This window comes from Papio anubis, chromosome 9 (assembly GCF_008728515.1).
Source record: "Papio anubis isolate 15944 chromosome 9, Panubis1.0, whole genome shotgun sequence".
In the NCBI taxonomy this organism is placed as follows: domain Eukaryota; kingdom Metazoa; phylum Chordata; class Mammalia; order Primates; family Cercopithecidae; genus Papio; species Papio anubis.
This window is the reverse complement of record NC_044984.1, coordinates 47,087,710-47,102,167: the sequence shown is the minus strand read 5'-3', so window position 1 is coordinate 47,102,167 and position 14,458 is coordinate 47,087,710.

The following is a 14,458-nucleotide window of genomic DNA, read 5'->3' as shown; positions in this document are numbered from 1 at the left end:
AAATCAATACATAAATAAATAAACAAACACTATTATTTTGAATTATTTGTCAAGCAGATCATAGATCTTCATTTCATTAGGCTCAGTTCCTGGGGCTTTATTTTGTTCCTTTGATGGCATCATGCTTCTCTGATTTTTCATTATCTTTGTAGCTTTACGTTGATGTCTGTGCATTTGAAGAAGCAGTCACCTCTTCCATTCTTTTTAGGCTGGATTTGGCAGGGAAAGCCCTTCAGCAGTCACCCCAGTCAGCAATCTGGGTGGGCCTGGTGCCAGAGTCTACAGGAGGGTGTGCTCAGTGCCAAGGTCCTCAGACAAGTGGGCCTGGTGCTATGGTCTGGAATCCATAAACAGACATAGTGATGGGGTCTTCAGGTGGGGCTAGTGCTGAGGTCCACAAACTGGCAGGTTTGGTGTCAAGGCCCATAGGTAGGCCCAGTGCCAGGGTTTGTGGGCAGTTAGGCCTAGTGCCAGGGTCTGCAGCTGAGTGGACCGGTGCCAGGATCTAGGATGCTCAGTTGGGCCTGGTGCCAGGGTCTACAGATGGGCCTAATGCCAGGGGCCCGAATCTATGGGTATATGGGCCTAATGCCAGGGTTTGTAGAAAAGTTAGAAGTTCACTTCATTCTCCCTTTCACAGCAGAACTCCCAGGCTGAGAGGATCTTTCTCTTTTCTCTCTCTCTCTCTCTCTCTCTCTCTCTCTCCGCTCTCTCTTTCTGCATTGTGCTATGTAAGCTTGGGGGAAGGGTGACATCGGTGAAGCTATCCTTCTTACCCTTTTTCAATACACCTTACATCTTTTCTTATTTCTTTGCTCTACACAGGTGCTATAACCTCTCACCTGGGTTCTAGAGCTCTCATAAAGATATTTTTGTCCATAGAAGGTTGTTAAATTGGTATTTCTCTGGGGAAGTCAAGGGCTGGAACTATCCCACTATCCTGCTGACATCACTCTCCCAAGATTTCTGGTAGTTGTTCTCCATCATTTCTGCATGTTTTTTCGGTCCCCTTGAATGTGATATTATCTGAGCCCTAGGCCTCTAAGGCATCAAGATGAAGCCTCAATGTCATGCCTTTGACCTCTAGCTCACCACATGACATTCTCCTGCTTTTCAAGAGTGACCATTTTCACTCTTATGAGGAAAAAAGAAGCAAATCAGGCCCTGAGTGCTTTCCTTTGCTTCTTCTATTTGCTAATGTCACACTCTCTTCCTCAACCAATAGACCTCCTCCTCACCTTGTGCCCCATTCCTCACCTGTGCATCCCTGAGCTGCTTCTGGTTTCAAGAATTACTTGCAGAAAATAAAAGTCAACTTACTTTGTTGTCTTTGGAATTGATATTATGTAGCCTGCCTTCAGGCTGTTATAAAGGTAGCCTTTTAAAATCTGGATTTAGGGCCGGGCGCGGTGGCTCAAGCCTGTAATCCCAGCACTTTGGGAGGCCGAGATGGGCGGATCACAAAGTCAGGAGATCAAGATCATCCTGGCTAACACGGTGAAACCCTGTCTCTACTAAAAATACAAAAAAATTAGCCGGGCGTGGTAGCGGGCGCCTGTAGTCCCAGCTACTCGGGAGGCTGAGGCAGGAGAATGGCGTGAACCCAGGAGGCAGAGCTTGTAGTGAGCTGAGATCGCACCACTGCACTCCAGCCTGGGTGACAGAGCAAAGACTCCGTCTCAAAAAAAAAAAAAAAAAAAAAATCTGGATTTAGGCCAGGCACAGTGGCTCACACCTGTAATCCCAGCACTTTGGGAGACTGAGGTGGGTGGATCACCTGAGGTCAAGAGTTTGAGACCAGCCTGACCAACATGGAGAAACCCTATCTCTACTAAAAATACAAAAACTTAGCTGGGCGTGGTGGTGCATGCCTATAATCCCAGCTACTGGAAGCTGAGGCAGAAGAATCACTTGAACCCGGGAGGTGAAAGTTGCGGTGAGCCGAGATTGCACCATTGCACTCCAGCCTGGGCAACAAAAGAAAAACTCCATCAAAAAAAAAAATCTGGATTCAAATATCTCTCTTTAGCAACATCGATTTCTTTACATGCCTAGCTCTTTCCTTTTTCATTAAAATTATTTATGAAAGTACCTGCAGAATTTTATTTTCTATTTCTTCCTAGGGTCTCTGTGTCTTACCAGTAATTTCTTGAAGTTCAATTGTAAAACACACTTTTCTAGAGTTACGGTAAATATTCATATGTCCAAAAACACTATTCCATTGCTGTGATGGAAAAGCAAGGAACAAGGTATCTTTCTCTTAGGTTTATTTATTGTCATGTCAGCAATTAGACCTTTTTGGACCAGGAAAGGACTTAGTTCCGTGGATTCCTCTGTTGGGAATGGACCTCAATAATTGCAGGTGCTCTGTTCCTAACATCCGTGTTCAGGTATCTGGCATGTATTCTGATACAGGAAATTCTTCATTCAACAATATTAAAGTCTTACAGTCTGTAGTTTCCAAAGCATCATCTCCATTCTCTGGTGAGGTAGTTTTCTGTGCAGCTTTGTTTCTTTTTCTCTTTCCTTTATCATCACTTAAATACTTCCTTCCTTGATTTCATAACATTTTCAAATGCCTTCTTCATAGTCTGTCCTTAAGTCATGAGTTCCACCCCAACAGCCTATGATTTTACAATTATCTCTTTTTGTTGACATTCCATGTTAACCTGCTAATTCCCTATATTCGTCATGCTTTTTCAGGATTCAAGGAAGACCCATGTTTCAGCAATTTAGATGATGGGAGAATATGGTGAGGCTAACGGAGGACATTAGGGAGAAAAGACATCTATCTCAGCAGTAGCATCCAGTTTCTTCTCCACAGTGTGCAAAGACTAATGGAAGAAGGTTTATCGTTGTTCAGTATCAATGGCATCTCCAGTAGCCCACGTGGGGTGTCATCTCAGGAGCAGCTCCCCCTGCTTTCTTTGAGGGGGCTGTGCTTGTATATTCTCAAAGATAGAAAACTGGGTTGGGCTAGTAGATCTGCATCTCATATGTAACACCCCTGTTAAGCACAGTCTCCCATCAAGACTGGCTTTCTCCTTGATATCCATGCTGGTCATGGTTACCTCTGGCCCAATTTCTGGCCTAATCTTGCTAATCTTGTATCCAGGGTCACACAGCACAAAGCATGGCAGCTTTATATAGAGATAAGCATCTGAGAGCACTTTCCCCAGAAGGACCTAAGTGCAGGGCAGGAAGAATGTCCTGGATTCCCAAATGCATTATTGTATTCACGTAGTGTAAACAAAGCTCGCTGCTGTTTAAAAAAAAAAAAAATGTAATAGCCCAGGTGACAAATCATCAAAGGAGAATGGAGGATGGAAGCAGTCTGCTCTGATGAAGAAGAATTTATTATCATTGATATTGTTTAGAATTGCTGATGATTGGTGATAATGAAGACCAATTTTTAGTCTATTTTATTATTGTTGTTAAGTTCTGTACAAAAAACTTACTTCTTATGGTCTATACCTAGGGTGGAACAATCCCACTGCCCCTGCACACAGTCCTATACACCACTGAATGGCTCAAACACAATAAAAGTTTATTGTTTGCTCACTTAACACTACTGAGAGTGTACACTTGTCCGTAGGGCAACTCTCTTCCAAATAGTCATTGAAGAACAAAGTTCTGATGTTGTGATTCTTTACCTCACCTTGCAAGATAGAGCAAGCCTTTGAGCTGTAAGATGCTGGATAAACTGCCAAAGAAAAGCTAAGAATCTTCTATTCTAGGGACTGAGAGATGACTACATGGCCTTTCTCTTTTGCCTCCAGCTTAAGGATAGCTGGATTTTTTACTAACATCGGCAACATTATAAGGGTGTCCAAAAAAAACAAAAACAAAACACACAGATGGGTAGATCTCAGTTTGGATCTTCTGATATGCTCAGCTCCTGAAGGAAAGCTGACAATTTTTGGCCATACTCCCCAGATGGGAAACCACCAGGACTGGAGGTCCCTGTCAACAGAGAACAAAACTACAAAGGCAGCCCCATTCATGGCCCACCCAAGCTGCCCTGCCTGGCATTCATCTTTGGCAGCCAGCCTTTACTTAGTACCTACCTGAATGTGCCTGTTGATGGTATCATGGCCATGCAAGCTGGTGCTCTGTGGCCTATAGGGGTGACATAGTGGTCACTGAGTGCCTATCTTCCTCCTCATCCATGAGTCCTTAGTCCATCCTCATCCACTCATCCATCCATTCAATCCATATTACTTATCTAGTACCTATTTGTCACCACACTAGACACTGGTGACACCAAAATGGACCACAGCAAGTCCCTGCCCTCATGTGGCTCACAGTTACCGGACAAGATGGAAAATCAAACATCTGCAGTGCATTGTGATGAGTACTGTAACATCTTAATAGAGATGTGCAAAGATGCCTGGCTCTGTTGAAAGGAAAGGCCCCCGAACCAAGTCTTGAGTTTCCAGACCCAGGGGATAACGTGTACGAAGGTAGAGAGGCATGATCAAGAATGACCCTCAGAGAAGTGCTGCTGAGCATAGTTGGAACTGGGTGTTGTTCCCCGGCAGCGTGATGAGAAGTGAGGTCGGAAACAGGCCAGGCCAGGACACAGAGACCTGTGTACCACCCCTAGGAGTTTGGACTTTCTCCTGTCAACAGTGAAGAATTTTCAACTGGTAGTGACACACAGAAGTGGGTGGATCAGGATGAATGAATTGATGGATGGGTGAGAAGAAGGAGAGACTGGATGCCTGGCCAGATCAACTAAGTAGTGGGATGAAGAACAGATTGTGGAGCATAATAAATTAAGCAGGAAATCCAGCTAACAAGCCAATACATGAAATGAAATGAAAAATTACATAGGCCTGAGCTAAGACAGTGTTGGAGGAAATGGAAAGAACCACAAAATATCTAGAAGGCACGTCAATTTATTGGATGTCAGGGGAGAGAAAAGAAGTAGTCCAGATGATGGTTCTCAGGTTGGCAGCTTGTGAGAGAGACTGGGAGGTGGTGCAATCTCACTACATGGAGAGCAGGAGGAAGTGCAGGCATGGTATTTGTGGATGAGTGTCCGAGCTCAGTTTTGGGTATGTCGAGGTTGAAATGCCTAGGTGACATTAAACGAAGAAACATAGAAAACACTAACTTGTATCAAGTATGTGTGATGGGCAGAATGTGCTCAATGCTTTCCAGGCATCAGTTCATTTAATCTTCCCCTAACCCAATGTGGGAGGGTGTCAGCTGGGATCAGCTAGGCTATTTAGTGGCAAGAAACAGCCCCAAAATCTCAGTGGCTTAAAACAACAGTGCTTTGCTTCTAACTCATCCTCCACATCCACCATTGTTGCCTAAGGGCTTTGCTTCTTAATAAACTTACTCCAGGTCCCTGGAACAGCCATGACGGAGCAACTACTCCCCGGAATTTTTCCAGTTGCTGTGGCAGAGGGACAGAGAGGTCTGGGGATCACACTGACAATGCAGCATCAGGACTGGAATAGCCTAGGATGAGCTAGGCTATTTATCACTTTTGCTCACACTTCACTGACTGGAGCCAGTCACACCAAAGGGCAGGGAAAGGCAATCCTGCCACTTGTCTGGAAATGGGGAGACCTAGAACTACCTGGTGGCCAGGCTAACAACAGTCTCCGGAAGATGTAGTATTCTCACTCCAGAGGTCACTAAGGCTCAGCCAAATGGGTTAGTCACCAGCAGGTAAGTACAAGAGCCAGCTTGCCCAAGGCCAGTCTCCTAAACCCCACATCACTCTGGCTGACTGTCCAGAGGAAGCTGGATGTGACAGCACAGCACCTGGGCAGAGGGGAGTCCTCAGTTGCCACTATTCCCCATTTAATGACAAGCACTCAACAGGTCCCCCTGCAACAAGGATGATGGTTGTTGGCATTTGGAACCCCTCTGCAAAATGCTTTTCAACTGAGAGCTTGGTATTAAGTGAACTCTGCTTTCCTGGAGGTTGAACGTAAAGCCATCTTGCCATCTGTGTTAGTCCATTCTCACGCTGCTATGAAGAAATACCTGACACGGGGTAATTTACAAAGAAAAGCAGTTTAGTTGACTCACAGTTCCACAAGGCTAGGGAGGCCGCAGGAAATTTACAATCATGACAGGAGGCACCTCTTCACAGGGCAGCAGGAAAGAGAATGAGTGCAAGCAGGGGAAATGCCAGACTCTTATAAAACCATCACATCTCATGAGAACTCATTATCACAAAAACAGCATGGGGGAAACTGCCCCCACGATTCAATTTCCTCCCACCAGGTTCCTCCCACAACACGTGGGGATTATGGGAACTGCAATTCAAGATGAGATTTGGGTGGGGACACAGACAAACCATATCACCATCCAAGGCACAGTTTTGTGTCAGGAATAAGCAGATAAGACAACAGAATGGCAAACACAAGCCAAGTGCCCTTCTCTGGGCAATACCCTCCCTGTATACAGTATAAGTCAATTAAAAGCATCAAGATTGACCAAGCTCCTCCTGAGCTGGTTGAGAGGATTAAATGAGATAATTGTGCAATGTATTTAGCACAGTGAGTAACATATACTGTACTACATGCTCAATAAATGGTAACTTCTACTGTTATCTCCACCTTACGGTCTCACAGGCATCTCAAGCCAATGTGAACCTGAAAATATCACATGCCATGGGGTCCTAATAATTTGTAGCCATGGGCTACAAATTATTCTACCTATCTCTGGTTTGCAGGACAAACTCTGGGTCATTGTGCAGGCCAGATGCAAAACGTCATAATCAGTGAAACGCTGCACCACAGCCGCCATCCTGCTGGCTGATGCAAAGATGAGGCAGCAACATAGCAAGGAGAGAATGCCATTCCCAGTTCATAAAAGGAAAAGCTTGCAGAAGATGGTCCCTGAGAGCCCATGGGGGCTGCACCGTGGTCCCTGCAACCCTGAGCCTCCAAGTAAACTTCACATTATATCCAATGTACTTAATGCAGCCTGAAAGCCAGTAATTCACTTTAGAAATATTTTTGTCCCCACAGAAGAGTTCTAAGTGAAACTTCATGTATTTAGTACCTTACAAAGTAACACCTGTTTCTCTCATAATTCTAGATCAGCAGAAGGTCCCTGTCTGTGAATTAGAACCCTGCTTCTAAGATGCTTCCAAACTAAGTGAGACTGATAGCTGAGGGAGAGGACAGAGAGCCCAGGGCGGAATAAGAGCTTTGACCCAGGACAAGAAGGGGGAGGGCGCAGCTACACCTGAGGCAGCATGGAGGCAGAAGCAGTGTTTCTGGGGTGCAGAGTTCTGAGAAGAGGGTGTACATTACCAGGCTGAAGAAAGTGGGTATCTGAGGGAGCAGCTTAGAGTCTCCTGCATCTGATGGGGAAGGGAGACGCAGGCTCTTCTGATTTCTAGGGTGAATAAGTAGCCCTAAAATCCTACGGAGGGCTATGTACAATAAGCTAGGATATTTGCTGTGGTACTCTGTGAGGAAGGGCAGAGCAGATGCATTTTTCCTGTGTTCCCCGATTTGCAGCCAAGGCCTAAAGCTGAGCACAAGAGGTTGTCAGCATCCCTCCTCTTCTAAGAGAGTTGCACACACCTGGTCACCACCCCTCTTAGCCACAGGCCCAAAAGATGGTCTCCGAGGACAACTTAGATGGAAGGGCCATCCAGCAGCATGGAGGGCAAGATGTGGCCATATGTTGCAAGGCAGCACCAGGGTAGGGGATCTTGTGAAATCAACCCTCCAACAGGCTTGTGGGCCACCACCTAAATTTAGAGGCAGCCACGGAGACTGCTGCCCTAACAAGCTATCTCCTAGGCAGGGAGCCCTGCCTGACCATCCCTCCCCTGACTCAATACATGCTGCAAATCTCAAAAGAGAAGGAAGGTGGAAATGTGTGATGAAAAGACCCCCATCCCACCAGGCCATGAGAGCCATAAATATGCTAGTTTGGGCATGTGGGGAGGTGGCCTAGTTGGGGAGGCGGGCAGACAGAAGAGGTTTAAATAGAGCTTAAAACTGAAACCTTACAATGAATTTCAATTTTCTTAATTTCTGGAATAAGATGATGCCAATACTCAACAGTGATTGCAAATTATGGAATCCAGGTAAGTCTGTTCCACTTTACTACAGCAGTTACTAAGTCCCCAAATTGAGTGACTTTAACAGCCAAATTTGTCTTACTTGGGGACTGCAGTCCGAGCAGGGAGAGCTCATTGTGTCTGTTCTAAGGAGCTCCTGCACCCTCAGGCAGCACCCACAGACTCACAGCATCCAGAGCAGTGGCCACCCTTCCCCTGCTGCTCAGACCCCATGAGGGGAAGAGTGGCCAGCCCCAGCCCCTCACTGCTTCCAGAGGACACTGCTGGCCCAGAGAGCACCCAGAGAGGTGTCCCACGCACCCAGGTCCCTGAAAGCCTGCACTGTGAGGGCTCCTGAGGAGAGCAGGATGGGTGTGTATCTCAGGGGAGTGGGTGGGGTGCAGGGTGGAGAGGACTTGGGAAGTGCTGAGCAAGACTTTTGGGGGACCAGGTTAATGTGTGGGGCATAACCAGAGAGGCAGAGGGTGACCAACAAGCTCAAGCACGGGGCTTGGCTTAGGGTTCAACATAAGGCCCATTTCAGGTTGCCCAGCCTAACTAGAGCCTCCCTGTTCTGAAGGGATCCAGCAGGAGTGGTACAGCACAGAGGGTGGGGTGGCACAAGACGCCCTCCAGGGCTAACCCCTCCTATCGTTCAGAAGGCTTACGGGAGGAGTGTCAGAGATGAACAGGAAGAAAACCGTGGCCCCGAAATGCTTGTCATTACCCTGGAACTGGAGCTCACCCAGCTGCATCACACCTGCATGATGTGCATCCATTTCATAGAGCAAAGCCCTGAGTTCTGTGGCTCAGAGAAGCCATGTGAGTCACAGCTCTGCTGCAGAGCGTGCCTTAGAAAAGATGTCCTGGACTGCCAGGATTGCCACAATGTTCCCACGGGAGGGCACCCTAGCCTGGCATCAGGAGGTACCCAGTGCTGCCACCTAGGAAAGCCCTTTTCCTACAAGAAACCCTCCTACATTGATCAGCATGGAGTGTGGCTTTCCTGGCTCTTCCCTGCCTGAATTTTTTTCACTTTCCCAGGGGCTTCCCTACATGCGCTCAGCACTCGGCCGTGTACCCCTCCCTGGGCAGCCCACTGCCACCACCCCAGACATTAACTTTCTAAACAGATCTTTTGAGCCAGTCTTCCCTCCTCCAGCCCATTATATGCCTTCGCAGCTTTAGTTCCCAAAAGCTCCACTTTCAAGATGCATCTCCCCAGGCACCAAAGGCTCAGCAGAAGACATCTGAAGGCTCCTGGGCCTGATTTTCAGGCTGGCCCCAGCAAAGCTCTCTAACTCATCTGCTAGGGTGCCTCCAACTTCCTTCTGCTACACATAATGCCACAATAAATAGCCTGTTCTTTGCATAAGGGCTGCTTTCATATGTGGGGTTGGGTTTCTCTCAGGAGTGCGAGTGCTGGGTCATTTACACATTTACACATGCCTGAATTCATTGAACAACTCTACGTTGCTTTGCAGAATGTCTACAACACTCCACGATCCCAACCACAGTGCCAGAGGGTTCTCATCCTCCCACCCCTCCACATCCACCTTTCTGATCCTTGCCATTCTGATGGTGCAAATACATCTCGTGGCCTGATCTGCATCTTTCTAAGGACTGGGGGCAGTCGGCATTTCTTCATATTCCTATTAGCCATTTGGGCTTTCCCTTTGATGAACTGTCTATTCAGATCCCTAACTAGTTTTCTACTGGATTTCCTTTCTTTTACTTGTGGATTTGCAGGCATTCCTTACATATGTAGACGTTTCTTATACACACACACACACACACACACATATGTGTATAAGGAACTTCTCCACATATAAAACTTCCCCCAGGCTATCAACTACCAACTAATTTTTTCTATGTAGTCTTTCACTAAACTGGAATTTTTCATTTCAATGTGGTCATGTCGATCCATTTTTTACCTGTTGGTCTTGATTTTTAAGGTTTGCTTAAGAAATCTTTCCCCACCCATAAGTAAGGACATTCTCCTACATGGCCTTCTGCTTGCCTTTTAGCTTTATCTGTCCTGGCCTTTAATTCATCCGAGGCTTCCCATGGGACATGGTATGAACTAGACTCCAGCTCTATGCTTTCCATATGGTGTGTCTATTTTTTTACAAATCTCACCAACTGAATAAATGGCCCTTTGCTTGTTGCAACCCTCATTAAATACCAAGCTTCACTGATGGGAAGAGGCCTGTTGTGAGTGTCTGTGCTGCTCCATTAGTCTATTGGCATATTGCTGCACACTTTATTATTACTATTTTATCTCGAGTCCTCAGACTCCTCTTTGCTTTCCTTTTTCATAACTGGCTTTGCTATAAATAAACTTTACTCTTTCAGAAAAAAATTAATTTTATCAAGTTCCTTAAAATAAAACCAGCTGGAATTTTTGTTGGGTTTGCATTGAATTTGCCAACTAACTTAGGGGCAATTTATAACTTTAGAATGCTAGGTCAAAGTATTCCTGAATATAGTGTAATTCCATTTAATCAGATTTTCTTGGTTTTTTTTATTATTATTATAGAGTTTTATATTGTTCTCCTAGAGATCTTGTGCATACTTTATAAAGTTATGTAATACTTTATTGTTTTTAATCTCTCTTAGGAATGGTATCTTTTTTGAGATGGAGTTTCAATCTTGTCACCCAGGCTGGGGTGCAGTGGCACAATCTCGGCTCACTGCAACCTCCGCCTCCCAGGTTCAAGCAATTCTCCTGCCTCAGCCTCCCGAGTTGCTGGAACTACAAATGTGCCCAGCTAATTTTTTTTTGTATTTTCAGTGGAGACAGGGTTTCACCATGTTGGCCAGGCTTGTCCTGAACTCCTGACCTCAAGTGATCTGCACACCTCGGCCTCCCAACATGCTGGGATTACAGGGGTGAGCCATTGTGCCCAGCCATATTTTCTATATATTTTCTGATTAGCTGTCACTGATAAAGAAAAGCACTTTTGATTTTTGCAAGTTGACTTTATAACTAGCAGTACAGCTCAACTTTTCCTGTTACTTCTACCCTGTATTTGTTGACTGTGTTGGGTTTTCTACACAACTGATCCCATTGTCTGAAAATAATGCCAGTTCTATCTCTTCTCTTCCAATTCTTACACACATTTCTTTTCTTGGCCAGGAATTCTAGTACTTTACAGCATGGCCTCAAGAATGGACACCTTTGTCTTGCTCTCAGTCTTCACTGGTATGTGCCTCAAGTTCATCCTTTAGGTGTGACATCCTCTAAGCTTCAACTGCGGTATCCACCGCCCTGTGAACACGTCTGTGCTCTTCTTCAATTCACTCCTGGCATTGCCTCCACCCTTCTGACCTTTCCAAACCCCTCTATCTTTCAAATCCCAGCTCAAGTCTGACTTTTCTTACAAAGCCTCTGACTGCTGCAGACCAAAGCAAGCTCCCACGAGGAAGAGGAGACTTGAAGAACTGCTTCATCCAGAATACAACTTGTGCATACTTACAAATCTGCCCAAATACACTGTCGGATCCTTGGACAGGGGCTGTGTATTAAATCCCTCTCCTTCCTCTTCAGTACAGAGAACTTGCTTAGTAAATAGTAGTGAGTATGTGAAGGTGCCATATCTTATCAGCTCTGGAGGTGTGTTGTGAGTTCAAGGCCAAAAGGCAAAACTGGAGATATCAAAGAATTCTTCCTGCCTGGACCAGGAGGCCGCATGCAACTTCTGCCCTCCTGGATTGCACACCTTCCACAGGCTTCACATGCACCCCCCTCCCCAGGTCATCTTCACAAAGGCCCAAAAGGCCAGTATTAGAATCCTCATTTTTCAGATGAAGACACAAGGTTTACAGAGATTAGCTAACGTGTCACACACACATCGTGACTGAAATGAGAGCTGCAGCCACATTTCCAGGACTCTCAGATCTAACGACTTTACTGCAGCAGGCTTCCCATGGAAATGTCGCTTCCACAGCCAGGTCAGCAACCTGTGACCAGGCACACCTGGAGAAGACCAGAACAGTCCCCTTTGACTCAACGATTTCACCTCCAGGAATTTGTTTTAAGGAAATTACTAGACATGTGCCCAAAGATGTGTTTATTAATGTTCATCTCAGAGTTGTTTATCAAAAACCCATTAAGAAGGGACAAAAAATGTGAAGGAACAAAATGTGAAGGAACAAAATGTGAAGGAACAAAATGTGAAGGCAAGAAAGAAGTGACAAAAGTCAGAGCACCAGGGTATCAGAAACCTAGCAGACAGGCAGGCAGCCACCAGAAAAACACACAGGAATAAGGCCAGGGGGTTGCACCCCAAGAGATGCAGGCGGGAATCTGAGGACCAGATCAACAGGGCAAGCGGTCGTTCCTCCAGGCCAACCCAGGCCAGGTGTGAAGCGCATGCACAGAGTCCAGGTCCTGGTGATTGAAACAGCCTGTGGCTTTGCCGGACCCTTTATGGGCCCATGGTTAGGGCAGGAACCAATCACAGCCTGGAGCCCAGGAGGGAGGAGGCAGCCTGGGGATTTGGGTGTTGCTGTCTCTTTGTCAGTTTCCTGTCTAAGTCTGTTTTCAAGGGACTCCTGGTCTGCAGTTCCCTTTGTTCTGAGCCGTTTACAAATAGATGCTCTAATTAAGGCTTTCTGAGGTGGCAATGATTGCCTTGTAAAACTGTTTTCTGCTTACCCAGGAATGGTACTCTGCATCTCACTAGCTGTGTAAACTGTCCCTTTGCAAGGCCCTGCCAGGTGCCTGCAACCAAGACCCAGTCACCCTGCTAGCACAAAGTGAGGTGGGGGTGGCGCTTCCCACCACCAGGCACTCGCTCAGTCCTCCCAACCCCCAGCAAGCTGTGGATTGCCATTTATATTTCACAAGTAAGGACCCGGGGGAAAATGCCTGTGCCATGGCACAAAGCTAGTAAGAGACATAGTTGGGCTTCGAAATGTGGTCTTTTTATCTCCAGGGTCCATGCTATCTTCAGCTCCAATCAGGGCAGGGGTGGGCATGGTCATGGGCTCCCCCAGCCCAAGGAGGTCATGTGTCTATACAGAGCCCCTCGGTGGAGGGGTCCAACACAATCCAAGCTTGCTGGATTGAGACAGATGAGCCAGGTCAGAAGACAGCAGCGCAGTTTCCAGCATGGTGATGGGGAAATGCTTCACAGAGAGTTCACTGACCTGCAGTCCTCAGCATTTCACCAAGAAACAATCCCCCATAATCATTGGATATGTGTAGAGAGCATTCCAGGTGCTCACTGGTTCCAGAGCGGGTGAAGAGCCTGGTCTTTCTTGGCTGTCTAGCATGTGTTTGACTCAACCAAGACTGAACATGACAGCACCGGCCAGCCCAGGCTCCCTCAAAGATGCCCCCAAAATCCCTCTAGCCACTCAGTTGCAATCAGCCACCTTCAGGCCCCCAGGTATCCCCAGGCTGTGCTCCCCTGGTGTGTCTTTCATACCAGGATCCCCTATCACACAGCCCACAGACCCAGAGTTCCCACTCCAGACACAAGACTCTGGAAGGCTGTCCACAGGACCCAAGAGGAGGGGCTAGGAGAGTCCTTTTTTTGGATCCATGGCAGATGTCCAGCTCCTGAAGAGACTTCAACAGCACCATCACCTGCCCTCCCTCAGGCCCACAGAATATGAGCCCCTCTTCCCAGATCTCCACTCTAGGATATAACTGGCCCACTCACCCTGAGTGGGAGTGGGAAGGGCAAAAGATGAGAGTCCCAGAAGGGTTACTACTAGCCCAGACTGGGTCAGTGTTGGATTGTGGCTGGGTCAGGACACAGGTCCATCAGTGGAGTCCTCCTCATCCTCTCCTGACAAAAGCAGTCCAGAGATGTGTGTTTGGAAGTGTTGATGGGCTCAGGTCTTTGGGTTAAGGTAAACCTCCTGGCTTGGTCCCACTCTCCATCCATCAAAGCCATTGCCTATCCTCACCCAAAGGAACAAGGGCCCAAAGTAAGAGAGCTTGGCTTTGGGAACAGCTGCATGAGCTAGCACCCTTCTCTCACCCAATACATTCTCTGAGGTGAGACAGTGATCTCATTTAAGGACCCTGCTGACATCCCTCACCTCCCGCAGCTTCCCTCCTTCCTGATGATAACATACACCTCAAGACCCCATCACTGAGCTTCCCTCCTGGGACCCTAAAGAACATCAGTCAGCCTGGACATTGTGGGGGCCTTCCCCCCACCTACGGCTTCTCGTCTTTCCCCCTAGCCAAATATTGGCTCCCCCACATGCATGCTACCTCCAAGCACCCCAGGTCTCTGCAGGATTTCCAGAACCTAGCACAGTGGCTAGTGTCTAGTTGGTGGGCACCAAATAAGTATTTCCTGAATAAATGAATACACATAGTCAAGTCTGCAAATCAGAGCCGGACTCTTTTCTGGTCATCTCTCAACCCTGTACTACCCCACCCCAATC